Raw genomic sequence first — 389 nt, 5'->3', positions numbered from 1 at the left:
AAGAAAAAAAAAAAAAAAATGGAGGAAAGAAAGAGATGATTCTTTCAAATTTGGATATACTTCTATTATTAAAATTTATTTCCCTTCTCAACAGTATTTATATGTATCAACTTTGTTACTTATCCTTTATTCCTCTCTTCCTTTAGCTGCACTTGTTTTCCAAATACACAAGGCATAGGTATTAGGTATCGATTGACTACCTATGATCCCACTGATTTAAGATCTTATTTAAACAATCCAGAATGTTGGCTTAAAAAACATTAACAAATAGGAGAGGTATCTACTTATCCGAATTTCAGAAAAAATCCCTGGAGACTAATATACCTCTGATACTAGATACAATACACAACAATAAACCCCTGAAACTACTTGAAAAATCCCTCATTTGT

The sequence above is a fragment of the Diaphorina citri genome, unplaced genomic scaffold (assembly GCF_000475195.1).
Source record: "Diaphorina citri unplaced genomic scaffold, Diaci psyllid genome assembly version 1.1 scaffold2113, whole genome shotgun sequence".
Lineage (NCBI taxonomy): Eukaryota > Metazoa > Arthropoda > Insecta > Hemiptera > Psyllidae > Diaphorina > Diaphorina citri.
This window is presented reverse-complemented; position numbering follows the sequence as displayed.